We start from the raw sequence: 17,708 nt of genomic DNA, 5'->3' as shown, positions 1-17,708 counted from the left end.
TTAGACCCTTTCTTCAAGATAAACGTTCAGTTGATAGTCGGCGCTCATGTCCAGGGCTCTCCCATCTGTCCCTGTGTAATTTTTCGCCCCCAAAAATTAAACATGAAGTAGCAAATTGGTCATTTTACCATACTTCTAAGCCGTGTACCTCCTTTGAGCTCACATCTTTACACGTCCCATACAATACGTGTCCCCATTTTTTTCTTTGGACATTGCTCTAAAAACGGGGTTGCTGGTTCCCTTACCATCGGCCATTCCGATGGGGTCGCATTGCGATGAGTCTCGTCTTCTGAGCATGGTGCAGTCAGGAGATTTCGCTTTCCTATAGCTCGTGTGCCGCTTTTGGAACCAGAAAGTCATAAAAATATTGTTCTTGCTGTGCACGTTTGTAAGGCAAACTCTAGAATATGTGTAACCGCGAAGCTTCAAGGGTGTCTGGATGGGCAGGTCGGTAATGTTGCATCTTTCGTTAGCAGCGCGACGATCTACATGGGAAGTAAGAGGAGTAACAGCAAGTGTAATCCAACTGTTGACGTTTCGACAAAAGAACTCGTCATAAAGTGTAGCAAGCCTACAAATATGGTGTTATCGAAAGATACTTGCATGGAGCTTATGGTTCAACTCTAGTTCTTTGGCCAAATCTGTTGTTTGTTTTTGTTCAGTCGAAATTCAGAAGGGTTGTCGGAGCCACTTCGAAGTCTTCCTTGTTTACAGCCCATCTATCCGCAGCATTACGGACTCAGCAGTTTCAGCAAAGAGCAAAACATCGGAAACCGGATTCCCCTGAGCTGGCAAATGCGATTGCAGTTGAAACTCGTGTCGCCCTGCTAAATCTGTGCAGCACTTGTAAAGTTGTTGCAGTGGTCAGGAGCCAAATATTGTCTACGAAAGGGATTTCGAATTTTTCATTGACATACTGTAAAATCAACAACTTCTTTTCCTCTTGTTTTATGATGTTTATATTAGACTTGTTCATAGAAGTTATAGCTTTTATTCGCCGTAAGTGCAAACATTTTCTTTCATAGAGCTTATAAAGTATTATTTTATTTCTTTGGAACTTAATTACCTTGTTTTCCTGCTTTTTTTTTAACTGTAAAGCTTGTCCTGTCGCATAAAATGGGTCAAGTAACTTATATGCACCTACGAGTATATAGCTTCTTCTCTTTCATCAAGTACAGCAGGGACCTATATTTTTTATACTTATTATTTTGGTGATTCTTGTTCTCTTACTTCTAAACCTTGCCGAAGCGTAGATGTTTACCGGGCAGTGTTCCAGTCGCCTTTCCCGACTTTAACTCCATCGGGATGTCTCTCTCCGTTCTCCATGTCTCAACAAGAAAAGTCTTGAGCTTTAGCGCATGGCACGCAATCTGTTCGAGGGATTACTTTCATGAGGGAGGCTTTCAAAGCCGGAAGTTAATCGCGAACCTCGAACGCCCGGAACTTAGGAAGTCGTACGTTGACGGTCTCTGAAGAGACCGTCAGCTTAGCACACTGACAACAATGAATCTGTGTAAAGTATACAAATAAGAGAAACGAATGCTACCGAGTGACGGCATCGCCAAGAAGGAAGCCATCTTAAAAACAATAAGAACGATCCAATAAGAAAAAAAAAGTTTGCTCTAGTGGAATACTCGCGGTAGACAAAAAAAAAACGCAACACTCTACTACTGTTTCAAGCGCAAGAGATGTATGCGTGGTCTTTAAAAAATCATTTAAATTAACTATTTTATGTTTATATTTCATTCGGTTTAGTCTCCCTCTGGTGATGGCGCATAGCCACTATGGGGGATTGGCCGAAAGTAGGAGGAAATTAGAAAAATACATTTGGTTTTGATTAGAGGGAGAGAGATAAATAAGATGCGATAGGCAGGGAGGTTAACCGGAATGTGGATATCCAGTTTGCTACCCTGCAATGGGGAAGGGGTAAGGGCACACACATAGAAAGATAAGGAGATAAATACGCATACGCACGCACACGCATGCACGTACACACATGCACGCATGCACGCACACGCACGCACACAAAGAGAGAGAGAGAGACAGACAGACACACAGACAGAGGAACGCAGGAGTGTTTCAGTCATTCAAAGAGGCTGCTTGACCTGTTTCAGTAGTGTATGCAGAAGTGTCTTCGTCCCATTCTAGTGTTCTAGTGTCAAGACCGCTTAAAGCCGCACTCTAAGACCGCACAAGACCGCACTCTAAAATCGTCTGCTAGGAGAGTGGTCAGTCGTCGAGGTTTGCCAACGCGGACACGAACGACTGTCTCTGGGAATTGTAGTGGGGACATTGGCAGAGGATATGCTCGATTGCTTCCTGGCTGCCCCAACTATCACAGGCAGCATTGTCAGTAGCTCTGACTAGAAATCAGCAGGAACATTTGGGGAAGAGTCAAATGATTGGCAAATGACAATGTACTAAAATTGTAGCTAGAAAATTATCTTGAAACAAGTAGAAATTCCTAAGCGGCTCAGCATGCAGTCTTACAACAGTATTTAATCAAGACTGCTTTCACAGAAGGAATCTCAATAATGGAAAAATTAAATCCGCGCTGCATGTCAGTGACACATCTTTTTCTTTCTCCTGCTGTGGTGAAACGCCTGTTCTCTATGCTGACTCTACTGCAGCGCTGTTATTTTCATTTGACTATTGCCCGCAGACATATTTGAAATATTTTTGGCATTTGTGCATGTGTATTGAACATTCAGCAATCTCTCTTGCCCAAGGAATGGGTCTTGGGAGAATATACCAATTGGTCATGTTCTTAGATTTACCATTCTGCAACACGCGTCTGAAATAATCTGCATGGAAATGGCGTTATCATTGTGTGAGGATAAGATCTTCAGCAGGAATAAATACAGCTTTTGGCACACCAAAACATGGGATAATGTTAACGACGATTGAAGGATTGTTGTTACGGATCCTTGATGCTCCATTTCTTGAACACAATTTTACTAGTAGGCATGCCTGGTAAATTCGCTGAAGCAACAGTGCATTTAGGCGTTGAATCAAGCATCCAGATTATTGTCTTTCTTGCCAATGTGGAGTGAATCGCATAAGCACCCGCAAAACTTATTGTGTCAGAATATAAAATATTTGTTCTCTGTATCTGAAGAGAGAAGCAGAAACAGAGGAAATGCGGAAAAGCCAACCAACAAATGAATACTGCTTAGCGCAGTTTCAAGATTGGACAAGGAAAGACACCGACATACGGGACAAGCGCTTGACCCGTGCGTCGGGGTCTCCTCTTGTCCCGCCGTGAAAGTGCGCTTGCCGGTATAGATTTATTCGTACGAATCAACTAGCGCAGCAACGAATTTTGTTAAATTAAACAAGTTGCACCTATAGGAACGCGGGGTGCATATATATATATATATATATATATATATATATATATATATATATATATATATATATATATATATATATATATATATATATATATATATATATATATATACATACATACACCCACAAGGACATACCAAGTGTTAATACACTGATACATTATCACTTTCAGTAATACATAAATGTTTAATAGGGGCCCTAGAACATACAGACACGCACATCCTGTAATTTCGACGTCTGTAAGCATCCCGTTTTAAGAAACCGGTATGGTGTTCGTGGCACAACCCGCCGTGGTTGCTCAGTGGCTATGGTGTTGGGCTGCTGAGCACGAGGTCGCGGGATCGAATGCCGGCCACCGCAGCCGCATTTCGATGGGCGCGAAATGCGAAAACACCCGTGTACTTGGATTTATGTGCACGTTAAAAAACCCCAGGTGGCCGAAATTTCCAGAGTCCTCCACTACGGCGTGCCTCATAATCAGAAAGTGGTTTTGGCACGTAAAACCCCATAATTACATTCACATTAATTAATTGTTCGTGGAACAAACGGTTGATTCAGTGAATTTCGTACCATGAAATTAAAAAAAATCACAACCACTCTAGTAAACTAGTATGGCAATTCTCTTGTGTACTGAATAATAATGCATTGAAGTTTTCATATCAGTGTGCGTTATGAAAAAGTTTTAAACTCCGCCTCCTCTGAATGACAGGTCTTCCATAGCAGATAGCTCTTCCTTGGCAGGCCTAACTTGGCTACCTAGAATGCATATCTGCGTTCACTATGAGTGCCTTTTCCGATAACAATAAATAAACCACAGGGAGCGTAGATAGCGTTCACGTTAACTATAGGCACTTCTGTTAATGATACGCCATTCGTTATCATTGGTTACACTTGTTTATTATCGAAATTCTTTATCATTAGCCTTCGTGGTACTAAGCAGTACCCCTCGAATGTAAAGAGAGCTGCGAAACTCAGCATGAGCTGATATCCGCTTAAGTGTGCGTTCACAGTGATTGCAGCGTAGCGATAGAAAGTGAAAGACGAACAGCGAATGAAAGGGAACAGTGAACCCCAATTTTACGTGCGTGTAAAGCAAGCCTTTGCACGACAATTTTGTTTTAGCTCTTGCCTTGCAGTAATAAGTGCGTTTTTTTCTTCTTGTCGCTGAACTTCTGATTGTTCTTATTGAGTGGAAAGGAGCCATCTGAATTAAAAATGCACGAAGAAAGCGATAAAACTTTTATTGATAGGGTGACTGTTTAATCTCTCAGTTAATTACATTTGAAAAGCGCAGCCCTGACAACTTCTCCTCTTGGTGGATTTAATTTTCTTGGACGGAGTGCAAACTATATGCTCTCATCCGGCTGTTTTGTGTGTGGGTTTTCAGCTGTGCATGTCGATGTGTGCGAAATGACGCAATTAACGTGCAAGCTGTGCTTCAATCTTTATTTCCCCTTGTCGAGTACTGATTCATTGCTGAGCCTCGATGTGTCCCCTTTTCATTTTATTTTTACCTCCTCCCCCTTGACGATTAGGGGCGGCGGGAGAAGTTCTGTGTTGTGCAAGATTATCTCTAGCTTGAGGCTTAAGTGCACAGTCATTAAAATCTAAGCCTGACGGTAATCTCCAATATACGATTAAGACAACTAAGCTGTTAATTCTTCTAGGCCCTAGTCGAAAGCAACAGCGATTAATATAAAATACCTTCTTTTTCAACAGCGCAACAGTGCATATACGCAGCGCTGTGTACGTGCATTAGTCTCCTCCTTGTCCTTTGCGCCGTCGAAAAAGAATGTTGCGCCAATTTTCCCAACCTTCTACAGTGTCAATATGAAAAAAGGGGACGATATTCCTGAGAATTGTGTTACAACTTATGAGCGAGGAGGCTTAGCAATAATATTTTTGATACAATGAAGCTATTCGCAGGAGATATTAAAATCATGAAGTCTAAGAAGCACTTGCGTAAACAAATAAGGAATTACGCAAATACATAAATCATTAGATGAATATATATATATATATATATATATATATATATATATATATATATATCAATATTTCACAAATGAACGAACTGCATCAGTCGAATATAAGCTTAGCTCAAAGCGTTTTCACTCTCGTTCTTAATTATAGTTCCCTACTCAATGGTTTTGTTACCCGCCGCGGTAGCTTAGTGGTAACGGTGTTGCACTGCTCAGCACGAGGTCGCGGCATCAAATACCCGGCCGCGGCTGCCGCATTTCCAATCTCGTGTCCTATGCATTGGGAGCAAGTTAAGGATCCCCAGGTGGTCATAACTAATACGTAGTCCCCCGGTACCACGTGCCTCATAATCATATCGTAGTTTTGACAGGTAGGACCCCAGAATTTAATTTTAAATAGGGGGGGGGGGGGAATCCCGTCCAATTTGCGCAAATGCAAAGGCGCAACTTGCTTTTGTTAAGAATTCAAGCAGTGATGTCTGCGAAGCACCAATCATTCTCATTTCTAGAGCTTTCAAGGATTTACCGACATCAAAAAAGTAAACGTTATTGCAGGGCTAAACGTCATGTAACAGGGTGCAAATTATACTGTTAACCAAGAGTTGTTCCTATCAATTTCGCTGTTATTGAGGCTACTATCAAACCGGTAAAAAGAAAGAACCGCAGCATGAGCACAGCGCACCTATTATCCGAATTCAAATTAGGAGTGGTATTGTTACCCATCACTTTGAGGGCTATTGTGATTAAAGTGCGTTGAAAAAGACACCAAATTTCTGACCAACCCAACCTTTAATATTCCGCACTCTGTTTATCTTTTACATTTACGGGCTTCTCAGGGACAATATTTCTTTCAGAGAAAACGTGAAGAAGGGGGGGGGGGGGGCAGAAAGCTTGTTTCGGTTTATTGTGCGTTTAAATGGCCGTAGTATCAATAGCAGCAATGAACCTATGGAAATTTAATTCATTGCTGACCATCAGTCCCCTGGCTTTTCGGGCATGGGAATGGCACCAGTGAGAAAATTAGCGCCCATATGTTTGGAGGGGGTAAATTCTGGTACACATTGAGGTGCGAAAGAGGCACCCATGCTTCAGTGCGAAGTGAAGGGGGCAAACAACCTTCGCAGCCAGTTCGCTAGTCCGTTTAATCCGGAGAACTCTGCAATGGTTGTGACTAAATCTATGCAGAGTGTTTTACGTGAACAGAACCAAAGAACAAAAACAAAGATTAACCATTCCGGATGTATGTGACAAACGCATACGTTTTCGGTCACGTATTGAGCTACTCAGATGATATTATGTAGCCTGCTTAGTGAGACAAATGTGAAGAAAATATTATCATCCTATGTGAAGAAAATATTATAGTGCGCTGCTTAGCAAATTGTCGACGCAGTTGCTTTCACTAATGTAAGTATTTTATTTCTGGTTCTCCAAGAATAGCAAGAAATATGGAGAAATAACCTAACTGAAGGTTTGGCTACCTGCCCTGCAGCATAATACTGCTGTACAAAGAAAAAAAAAGAAAGGCGAAGAAAAGAAGAAGAAAGCTGCACAAAAGAAACAGCAGTAGTAAGTTCTGTAATAATGAACACAACCACAATGTTAGGCCCCACGCATATGTATGGACTCAACCGATACCTAATAAAGCAACTTTTCTTTCTCGCAGTGATATGGTCGGCGGAATAACACAATGAGCCTCTACTATTGGACGTGGCAGCTTTTCAGGACCATATTGCAATCAAAGACCGGATGGCAACCACAGTCACGGCAATGCACGGAAAGGGGAATGCGCAAAGCCCTTCAGTGGATGCACGCAAAATTGCCACGCTACTGGCCGCTTGAATCACTTTGCGTGCATTCGCGGGCTTCTTTCACACTCCGAAAAACACTTTTACGTAGAGCGTATTGAGCAACAGAAATCTGTATCGGGAGTCTTTCATGTCACTATACGATTTTCTGATTGGCACTTTTCATCTGATTATAATACTTGAAAAGTTCATTACTAAATTGGGACTAATTATGTAATTATGCAGTATGAAATGAACAACCTAAGTATCTACAAGCGACGGCAAACAACATTACCTTTGTTCTGTCCAGCTACGCGGCATTCGCATATTTTTAAACTCTGGCTAAACTTAGTTGGGACACCCTGTTATGTTCTTCCTTTTCCTTTCATAAACTTCACTTGACAGCGCCACGTGGTGTCCCCTCGTTTCCCTCAGTTCTGTTTATATTCGCGCTGTTGCCGCCATTCAGTGAGCGCCTCCGCGTGGTCTTGAAGAACGGGCTTTCATTTCTTTTCGACGAACCTTGTCCGTGCCTTAGGCAGGGACCGAGCGTACGAGAAGTTAAGGCCTATAGTTTACAAGAGTTGCAGTGCCACTCGCTTTACAAAGCTCAAGTTTTATAAGTGGCGGGAAAAGCGAGCGCATCCACGCCATACATACGCTCATTGAAAAGCCCCAGTGAAAAAAACCTGGCGGCGAACTTTAACAGCGCTCAATTAGGGCGGCATCGAATCTTGGCTTTCAGAGAGGTCTGGCCGAGGGACGGTGTGGATGCGAGGGATCAGGAAATCTGTTTGTCGGCGAGCCGATTTCCGGGGCGGGTTTATAGCGACTCTTCTGGCGAAGTTTTCTCTCCCCTGTGAGGCTCACAATCCCTCAACGTGCGCTGCTCTTACGCGTTCAAAGCCTTTGCCTCGTACAAAGACGATCCCGAAATGGTGTCGCTAAACATTATTGCACCATTTTTTGATGCCTCTTTTTCGCTCTCGTCGCGTTCTGTCCCGTCGCGGTCGGCAGAGTGTCACGTGCGGCTTAAAAGCGGGCGTTCCACTCCTTGTGCGCGTGCTCTGACTTGCAATATCCGAGCACTCGCTGCATTCCTGCAAATAGAAATGCACTCTGCAGAGCGAATTCGCCCTGCGCGTTCTGTGAGTACATGCAGCCGGTTTGCGAACAGACGGGTGCGAACAGAGCGGACATCTACAAACTGACGGGTACAAATTTATGGGTATAAACAGATGGGTACACTACCACATGACTTCCGTGCCGTTGAGCTTTCCCGGGGATTTGTAGGCATTCTGCATTTAGAATTCTCTGGAAACTCAACCCCTCGAATTTCGCACGCGAATCGAGATGCGAGCGCTGGTAGCGGTCTCAGATGCGGCAGGTTAGATGCGCGCCACAAGGTAAGCAAAAAAAGAAAACAACACATAAAAAATAGCATTGCAAACAAGACTCGACGAGAAGGGGGAGCGACGTAGCCTGCCGACAAAAGTGCAAATTTTGCGTGATGGCTTGAAAGGGATTGAAAGTGGAACGTCAGCGCGGCAACCAGCGGCGAATTCGCAATGAAGCCCCGTGAAAAGGGCCATTAGCACATGATTCGGGGGACTAGGTAATTTGTGCAGATTTTCTTTTCTCTATATTTGTTTCACAATCCGTCGCGTCACGGGAGAAACAATGTTGCGTTTTCACACCGGGTGACACCCAACGTGTGGACGATGTGGGTCACGTCACGAATGCCAAGCGAGAGAAAATTGTTCTGTAAGCGAAAATGCGAGTCGTCGCGTGCATGTGCGAGCAGTTTGGCGGATGCTAATTTTACGCTCCCCAATTGGAAGCGCGCTCGCTTCAGGATCAAAACAGAAGAGAGAAGCCGCCTTTCTCGCTCTTCTTCTGCGCGTGCTCCGCTTTTCTGCCAATTTCGAATTACGTGCGCCACTCCCTATCCGTCGCGCGAGCCGCTTTCGCGTTTCCCCTTTAGAGTTCAGCACACAGAAACACACACTCCAAAAGAAAGCTTTCAATCTTATGGTGAAATTACGGTATCAAATTGTACCTGACATCTGCTGCAGCCACTTACGCTAACCTTCGCCCCTCTGCCTTTCTTAGTTCCCCTCACAAATCGTATGCAAATTGTGTGGCCGCCGTTGTTTCACGCGCGCGTGCACGTTCTTTGTTATGCGGTTTTTGGGATTTGGCTTGCGTCGAGGCGTTTGGAAACGAATTGGATTGTTTGTTCTGCGAAGCACTTTCTAAAGGTCGAAAACTCAATAGTTGGGAAGGCAGGAAGAGGAGAGTGAGGGAGGAGGAGAAAGGCAGCCACGAGAAAAAGTCAGCCAGCGCACTTTGCGTTCACCACCCGTTTTCGCCTCTGTCTCTCGTCTGAAGTGTTGTGCCAGCATGGCGCGAATGTTCAGCTATGAGCCACGCCTGTGGTTTTGGAGACTGAACCCAAACAGTCGAAGTTGAAAATATGGAGTAGACAGAAATGGACGTCGACGAGTATAGTACCAAAAATTAGATCTGTGGTGTTAAAGGTAGCACATTCACAATGGAACTTCAATCCTAGAGTCCTAGGTTAATCAATCCGGTATTTAGTGCACTTAAGCTGGCCCACATACCTTTGATGGCTTTAGGTGAGTGGAGTGGAAGGAAACGAGATCAAATGGCGTCTATCGTCGGAGACATTAAAGCTTTCAACCAGAGAGATATGGGTTTCAGTGATTGCTTAAAACTCTGTCCATACTTGATATCGTTCTTGAGCTTGGCAGCTCGACATTATTATTATCCAGATGTAGCGAAGAGCACATGAATAAAAGCAGATGTATCAACACTGACGGTGTGAATACATCCTTGTGCTGTTGTGTCGTCATGGACACGACAAGGTCAATCAGACATGATTGCTGAATGGTTGAACGTTTCGCTTGTTGGTGCAAACTTGGGAACAGCGCTAAAGTACGGGACAAGAAAGACAACAAATAGGCGCACTCATAATTGCATAACCGTGCATAGACTCTGACTCAAATATTACTACAGAGCAGTCTGTCGCTCCATTCAGTCAGCCACGTGCGTAATCATGAAAAATACGCGCATTTATAACAGGTGGCCATGCGCCTGCCGGATAAAGCCTTTGCGCTTTGTTGCTGAAAGCTTGACGAGCAACCTCTTATAAATAACACTCCAGTAAAACGTTCTATGGATATAGTTCATTGTTCTGTGTGAGCGCCTTTGTTTGATGACATTATTGCAATTAACATTAATCTGTTGTGTGGGTTTTTATGTAGAACTTATAAATTCATGAAAAGCTACATCCTAAACTGCGTCAGTGTTTGAAGTAGGTTGTGAAATCATCTGCAGGCTGCGGAACAGGTGGCGTTTACAAAGCAACTAGCATTTTGCTTGGCACTACCAGATCTACCAGGTATTGTCAGCTTGTCGTGATAGCGAGCAACCAGTGGCACAACGCAAGTCACGAATCGAACTGTTTATTGGGTAAACATGCAAAAAAAATAACACTAATCGTATTGATAGCAGCGAGCCTGCTCGTCGATAACCGAAATCTGATGTGCGAGTCAAACTTGTCGATTTTTACACCATGACTCTGTGAAGATTACAGCGTAATCGTTCGTACTCGCACACCTTCCAGAAAGTACAACACTATTCACGTTGCGCATACAATCTTGTTGCAACAGTTCCTGCGAGGACGTAGGTGACAGATAGGATCAATGATAACATTCGAATAGGTTCCAAATTATGCAGACGCGTCTTGCACTAATTGATGACTCTAAGCTGGTAGGTCAGATATGGACACGGCCTAATAGTTAGGCACAACTTAAAGGAAACCTCAGATGTGGGCAACAGGCCTGTAAAAAGGACAGATTTGGGTGCAGGGGGAGCTTCGTGCTTCCCAGAAAATTTTGGATTCGGAGGTATCTCGAGAAGCCGCTAGGGGGCCACGGAGTGCGGACGCGCGTCGCACCGGCTCCGCAAATTTTCTATGCTTTTCGGCGAATTATCTACAACTATCCTGTTCACGGTATTCCCAGCTGCTTCCGAAAGTTCTACGGACTCTCTAGATACCAGATTTCGGCAGGTGAGCCCGTTTTCCGGCCACTTTTCGAAGATTTTCCGCGTCGCCACGTCGGCACGACAGCCAGGCTGGTAGACAAGGCACGGTAGGCCTAAGCGTCAGCGGAGCCCCGATCCGCTGCGTCGGCTTCCGAGATGGAAGTCGTGCAAGTCGACGGGGAGGAAATATCGCCGACGGAGCTCGGAGAACAGCAGGGATGGTGCGAGATCAAGCGTAACACCAAGAAGGCGGCGGGAGACGCCGACCCTGCGACGAACCAGCAAGCCGCGACAGCGTCTTCCCAGAAGGCGGCGTCTATAAAGCAAGCGACGCACTACGTTCGGAAGATCACCATGGCGAGCCGAATGCCCAACCTGCCCACGGACGACTACAAGATCATCGTGCGGCCCCGGGACGGCATCAACGTGTCGAAGTACCAGAAGGACCGCGTCCATTGCTGCATACGCAACGCAGCAGGCGTGGGACGCGAGGCAGCTGAGGAGGACAGCGTTTGTCTCAATGAGCGCCAAAACGTGATAGTGGTGAGCACTCCGTCAGAAGATCGCGCTAGACGATACGGCAGCATTTGCAAGCTGCGCATTGGCGACCGCGAGTTCGAAGCAAGCGCCTACAGAGCGGCTCCGGAGAACACATCCAAAGGTGTTATCAGGGGCATATCGCTAGACGAAAAGCCGGCGGACGTCGTGAGAAGTCTCGTGAACCAGCGAAACCCGAACGTCCTGCATGCCAAGCGCATGGGGAACACGAGCAACGTGGTCATCCTCTTTGACGGCTACTACGTGCCCCGTTACGTGAACTACGGCGGGATGTTGATGAGGTGCTCTCTCTACAAGAAACAAATCGACATGTGCTACGAGTGCGGTCGTCTGGGACACAGGACCGACGTGTGCCCCAACCCGAACGACAAAAAGTGCCGCGGGTGCGGATGCAGCAACCCACCCGACGACCATCGGTGCGAGCCGGTGTGCCAACTGTGTGGGAAGGGTCACCTTACCGGGGACCGCAAGTGCAAAGCCAGGTACAAGACGCCGTACCTAGTCAAGCGACGACAATGGGAACGCAGAATGCGCGAGGAGGCTGAGGCCGCTTACGCCAGCAGCAGCACCTACGACTGCAGAGAGGAGAGCTACCGACAACGCCCCACACAGAGACGAGCTAGCGCCGACAGCCGCTCGGCCTCGAGGGAGAGCCGTGCACGTAGCCGCACTCGCTCCCGCACTCGTTCTCGAGCCCGCTCTCGCACCAGCTCCCGCCCCCGCTCGGTGAGGCCTCGCAGCAGGTCGACGGCCCGTGCCAGCCATGCAGCTGCAGCGGAAGATGGACGAGGATCCAACCCCCCACAGGTGAGCTGGGCGGCGGTCGCCTCCGGAGGCGCACCTCGTGCGCCGCTATCGCGAACCGAGACTGCCATTAATAGAAACCCCGGAGCAACTAGAAGCAGCAGTAGCGCTCAGAGTAGCAACTACGGAACAGAAAGCGTGTTACAGAAGCGACTGGATCAGTTAGAATCCGTCATCAAAACACTACAGCAGGAAAATGCTAGGCTAAAGAACGAAATTACCACGTTAAAAGGGGCCCCAGCAACCCCCTCTCCTCCTCCTCTGACCAAACCAGTCGCCGCAGACGCAGCTGCTCGAACGGTCGAGAGCGCGCAGGAAGTCATGGAGGCGCAGGACGCACAACCCGCTCCTACTAAACGCAAGGCGCTAGACCCGCAACAGACCGAGACCACATTGCAAACGCGCGAGCAGAAACTCCGCGAGCGAGTCGACAGACTCGAAGACAAAGTAGACGCGATGATGACGCAACAAGCGCATCAAACAACGCAACTGAACCGCGCAATCGCTCAGCAAACCGCGCAAACCGAACAGCTGAGCAGTGCAATAGCACAACTCACTCAAATGGTTGCGACGCTCCAATCGCGCATAGACAATATTGAAATGCGGCTCCCGGGCGCAGCGGGTCGCCCGGTACGGACGACTGGGAAACCGTACCTTAGGCCGATACCGGACGAAGAGGTGCAGGATCAGCCGGACGGCAAATAATAATGCGGACAGTCACGATGGCTCAACACACCACACAAACACAACGCCCACGACCGCGTAACACACAGAACACGTTCACAATCTGGCAGTGGAACTGCAGGGGGTACAGGAGGAAACGGGGGCATCTTCAACAATTCCTACGCAACCGGGAACGGCCTGACGTAATCCTATTACAAGAAACCAATGACGCGGTCAAGCTGGCCGGTTACAAAGCGATCGATGAGGCCGTGACCGCGGGAGCACCGCCGGCCGCTGCAACGCTAGTGAGACGCAACCTCACCGTGGCGCAACGCGAACTCAAGAACGTTAGAATACCGCACGTGCTGATTGAGCTTATTCCGACGAAAGGGCGCGGTCTGTTTGTATTGAACGTGTACAGTAGACCTAAAGGCAAACACCGCTTTAGCACGTTACTGCGAAAGGCGTGCGAGGCAGCCGGCGACAGGCCCTTAATCATCGCGGGTGATTTCAACGCGCCTCACGCGGCGTGGGGGTACAAGTACGAAACGCCGAAGGGTAAGCGCCTGTGGGAAGACGCGCAGAATGAGGGGCTGGAGCTCGTTACGGACCCTTCCGCGCCCACACGCAAGGGCAACAGCGTATGTGCGGACACTTCGCCCGACCTTACGTTTACGAAGAACGTCGCTGGCGCGCGGTGGCATAACACCCAGGAGGACTTGGGTAGCGATCATTCGGTGATCGAGATCCAGGTCGATGTGGGACCGCACTACCATCACCACGGTCATCGGGACGGCACCAAGGGCAACCACTATCGGCTGGTAGAATGGGACGCGTTTCGCAAAGCCCGGAAGGAGCATAATCGCGGCAGCGATGCTATCGACGACATCGAGAGCTGGACCGCGACGCTCAGGAGGGATGTCGAAGCGGCAACGCGGGAAGTACCGCAGGAAGCACACCTAGAGGTGATAGATAGTAAACTCCTACACATGTGGGAAGCCAAGCGCAGCTTACAGGACAGGTGGAAGCGTCAACGACACAATCGAACGCTACGCAGACGCATAGCACGGCTAAACAGGGACATAGAAGTCCACGCATTGCAGGTATGCAAAACGCAATGGGAGGAGACGTGCAACGGTATGGAAAATCAGCTAGGAATGGCCAAGACATGGCACCTCCTCCGGCACCTCTTGGATCCTGAGGAGACCAAATCAGCGCACGCTCATAAGATTAACAAGCTAGTACACGACTACGAAGGCACGTCCGCGGACTTTCTAGAAGCCGTGCGAACCCGTTACGTCAAGGCAACTAGCCCCGTCTCGCATCCGGCGTACGCGGGGAAGAGTAACGTGCAGCTAGATAAAGACTTTAGCGTAGCAGAGGTGAGGGCGGTACTGCACAAGCTCAACAGAAAATCGGCGTCGGGCCCGGACGGCGTAACCAATAAAATGCTCCGCAACTTGGACGACGAGTCGATAGAACGGCTGACGGATTACATTAACGTGTGCTGGAATGCCGGCGCGATACCGAGCTCGTGGAAAACGGCGCGCATAATTATGATCCCCAAACCGGGCAAACGGGTACAAATCGACAATCTTCGACCAATATCCCTGACGTCCTGCGTCGGCAAGGTCATGGAACACGCGGTTCTCACTCGCCTTACCAACTACCTCGAGGACCGAGACATGCTGCCGCACACGATTCTGGGGTTCCGTCGTGGCCTTTCTACGCAGGACGTCATGATTCAACTCAAACACCACATCGTAGACAATCCCACGCGATCCACAAAAGCAATACTCGGTCTTGACCTCAAAAAGGCGCTCGACAACGTAAAACACGCTGCGATACTTGAAAGCATACGAGCATTGGGACTGGGCGAGAGAACGTACGACTACGTACGGGACTTCCTTACGGGTCGCCATGCCCGCATAGTGATCGGCGGACTGGAATCGCAAGACATAGACATAGGTTGCACGGGCACACCGCAGGGCTCTGTCATCTCGCCCATGCTCTTTAACGTCGTGCTTCTCGGATTACCCCAGAAACTGGCAGAGATAGAAGGCCTCCACCACAGCTTGTACGCCGATGACATTACGCTCTGGGTTGCTGAGGGAAATGACGGCCACGTAGAGCAAACCTTACAGGCGGCCGTCGACGGGGTGCAGGAGTATCTACGTGACACGGGCCTCGAATGCTCCGCGGCCAAATCGGAGCTCCTGCTTTACAGACCCACGCGCAGGGGTCGCAAACCCAGGAGCTCCGATTCCGCAGCCGAGCACGCCGACAGAGAAATTAGAGTAGTCACATCTGACGGCACCATCATCCCGCATGTTCACAAAATTAGGGTACTGGGCTTGCACCTGTCGGCCAACGGCCACAACGGCGAAACCGTACGCAGACTAGAGCGTGCGGTCAATGAAACGATCCGGTTACTGATACGCATCACGAACAGACATAGCGGAATGAAAGAAAGCAATACGATCCGCCTGGTACAAGCGTTCGTAACCAGTCACATAAAGTACGTCGCCTCCTACCTCAAGTGGCAGGTGGCCGAACGAACTAAACTAGACCGCCTCATCCGCAAGGCGTACAAACGTGCCATAGGATTGCCGATCAATACCAGCACGGATAAATTTCTCGAACTGGGTTTACACAATACCCTAGACGAGATAATAGAAGCGCACAACATCGCGCAGTATACGAGCGTTTGTCAAAAAGCAGAACCGGACGACACATTCTCGAGACGCTGGGCATCAGCTACTACACACAGCAGGGCGAAAAGGTTGCGATACCCATACCGATTCGCGAGCGCATCGCCGTTTCGCCGTTGCCCAAGAACATGCACCCGACGCATTACGCCGGCCGGCGCAACAGGCGCGCGCGAGATTTACAAAAGAAATACGGCAGCAACAAAGAAACTGTCTACGTAGATGCGGCCCGTTACGAGCGGCAGCGTGGTTTCGCGGTTGCAGTCACGGACCATAGCGGAACTTGCGTCGCGAGCGCGACGATACGCACGGAAGAGACGGAGGCGGCCGAGGAAGCAGCGATAGCCCTCGCGGTGGCCACCACGGATGCCGAGGTGATAATCAGCGACTCGCAGGCAGCGATACGCAACTATGCTAGCGGCCGGATCTCCCGGGAAGCGGCCCACATTCTCCAAATTCAACAGGGCAATATTTGCCGCAAAAACGACCGTTTCCTCGTATGGACCCCCGCCCACACGGACCCTCCGCTCTCGGGAAACGAGACGGCCCACGCCACGGCTCGAGGACTTACATGCCGAGCCGCGGCGCCCACCGGCAATCCCGACGTCTCGCCCACCGCGAGAGCGATGCAGGAGTGGACGTGGGGGGATCGCATGACCACTTTCAGAGACATCACGCAACACTACAGATTGAACAGATGTAAATACCCACCACCGCACGCCAACCTAAACAAGAAACAGGCGGTTGCCTGGAGGCAATTGCAGACACACACATATCCTAACCCGGTGATCCTTCACCTTTGCTACCCCGACATATATCCGTCCGACGCCTGTAAAGCGTGCGGAGCCAGAGCGACGCTGCAGCACATGCTGTGGGCATGCGCCGGTAGCCAGCAGCAGGAGTCTCCGACGAACGGGATAGAAATGGCAGTCTCGAACCGAGGGGCGCGTTGGGAGGCGGCCCTGCTCAGCCACGACCTCGCCGATCAACTGTGGGCCGTCCGGCACGCCGAGGAAGCCGCCCGGGTCCAAGGACTCGAGGCCGTCACCTAGGCTGGGGTGCTTATGGCCCCACCCCACCCAAATCGCCGGGCATTATCAATAAAGTTTTTCATCATCATCATCGGAGGTATCTCGAGCCACCGAGTACGTGCCTATGGATCACGGAACCGATTAACACGTCGTTTCAGAAACGGAAAAGAAAGGGCGTTTTAGAAAATGCGTTCCGATTTATCTTTACAAAGGAAAAGGAAGACTCTGATTCAGAGATTTTTCGAGATCGCTTTTTATCCTATGGGCATACGCTTTAGCACAATCCGAGACAGTAATTGGTGTCCTTATCAACTCAACATCTGGCTCATTTCATGCCTATCCTACGGAGAGGAGTAGTCAGCCACCTGACTCATGGGCATCTGATAACCGCATTACGGTTGGGCGCTTTGATTCTTACTAAGTTTCCACTCTTTTTGGATAAAACTGGCCGGAATTTTTAACGCTGCAGAAATGAACCGCGCCAGCTCTTTACCTGTCTGAACCCCTTCTGAACGCCTGAGATTACGGGGGTGCCGTCTTTTGAGACATCAACCAATCGGCTTTATCTTTCGGTGAAAATACTTATTAGTCTCGCTTTCTTAATTATTTGTATAATTTCTATCTCGAGCCAATTTGAAATGTACGCCTTCGGTCTGTAACGGATCCCCAGGAAATGACTTAATTATCGCATTTTTCGCATCTTAAAAAAAATTAGAAACACATTTACTCAAACATTATATTTGCTCTGTGTCGAGC

The 17,708-nt window shown here is 48.4% G+C and overlaps 1 long non-coding RNA gene across 1 annotated transcript in view; it reads left to right on the top strand.

Moving 5' to 3' along the window:
- The window catches only part of LOC135916473 (uncharacterized), a 744,131-nt gene that overhangs the window by 352,459 nt on the left and 373,964 nt on the right, over positions 1-17,708 (top strand). The window lies entirely within an intron of this gene.

Source organism: Dermacentor albipictus, chromosome 7, assembly GCF_038994185.2.
Source record: "Dermacentor albipictus isolate Rhodes 1998 colony chromosome 7, USDA_Dalb.pri_finalv2, whole genome shotgun sequence".
Lineage (NCBI taxonomy): Eukaryota > Metazoa > Arthropoda > Arachnida > Ixodida > Ixodidae > Dermacentor > Dermacentor albipictus.
Note: the sequence above shows the minus strand (reverse complement) of the source record. Positions and strands in the feature narration are given on the sequence as shown.